The following is an 898-nucleotide window of genomic DNA, read 5'->3' on the forward strand; positions in this document are numbered from 1 at the left end:
CACACACACACACATTTGAAGAGACAAACCTTTTTTGGTGAGCATATTTTGATTGAAATACTTGTGTATTTCAATTCATAGTTTTGATGAGACCATCAGATGTGGTTATACACCACTGGTCACAATGCACTTCCAATTCTGACTTGATTGCGCCATTCTTTTCCGTCTTCATCAAGGAAGCCTTCCAAGCAGCCTCCTCTGATTCCTTGGACACCCACTCAACAACTGCATGGGGCCACCTGCTGTCTGTGGACCTTGTGGCATTTACAGCCCAGTAGGAACTTATGCCATCAGTATTCTGCAATCATATGGTTCACTCCACTCCATTCTCAAATCATTTCATTTCAAATGTGGTCTCAATGATATTCAAGCATGGCTTTTTCTATGGCCCTTTGCATTTCAATTAATTTTGAAAAATAATTAACTATTTTGAGTGATTTAATAAAGTAATTTTTTCATTATTAAGCCAGTATTTGGAACAAAACAGAAGTTTCTTACCTAAAACTATGTTTCAACTTATATTTACTAACAAAAGATTTTGGAGCTTAGAATCATCAGAGGTGGTGGTCTCAGGTGGGTTGGTTTCAAATGAGATATGATGTGATATGATAATATATTGTATTTAGTTTAGCTGAACACCAAATAATGAGATAATCCAGACTAATACAAAGTTAAAAAAAAAGAAAATACCACCACAAAGAAAAGAAAAATTTACAAACACAGGCATGGCTGTGTGGTAAGAAGTTTGCTTCTCAACCACATGGTTCCGGGTTCAGTCACACTGCGTAGCAACTTGGGCAAGTGTCTTCTACTATAGCCTTGGGCTGACCAAGGCCTTGTAAGTGGGCTTGGTAGACGGAAACTGAAAGAAGCCCGTTGTGTGTGTGTGTGTGTGTGT

At 38.2% G+C, this 898-nt stretch overlaps 1 protein-coding gene across 4 annotated transcripts in view; it reads right to left on the reverse strand.

Annotated features, from left to right (window-relative positions):
• The window catches only part of LOC106883263 (fibroblast growth factor receptor substrate 2), a 52,573-nt gene that overhangs the window by 33,537 nt on the left and 18,138 nt on the right, over nucleotides 1-898 (reverse strand). The gene's annotated exons all lie outside the window — the stretch shown is intronic.

The sequence above is a fragment of the Octopus bimaculoides genome, chromosome 2 (genome assembly GCF_001194135.2).
Source record: "Octopus bimaculoides isolate UCB-OBI-ISO-001 chromosome 2, ASM119413v2, whole genome shotgun sequence".
NCBI classification, from domain to species: Eukaryota; Metazoa; Mollusca; class Cephalopoda; order Octopoda; family Octopodidae; genus Octopus; species Octopus bimaculoides.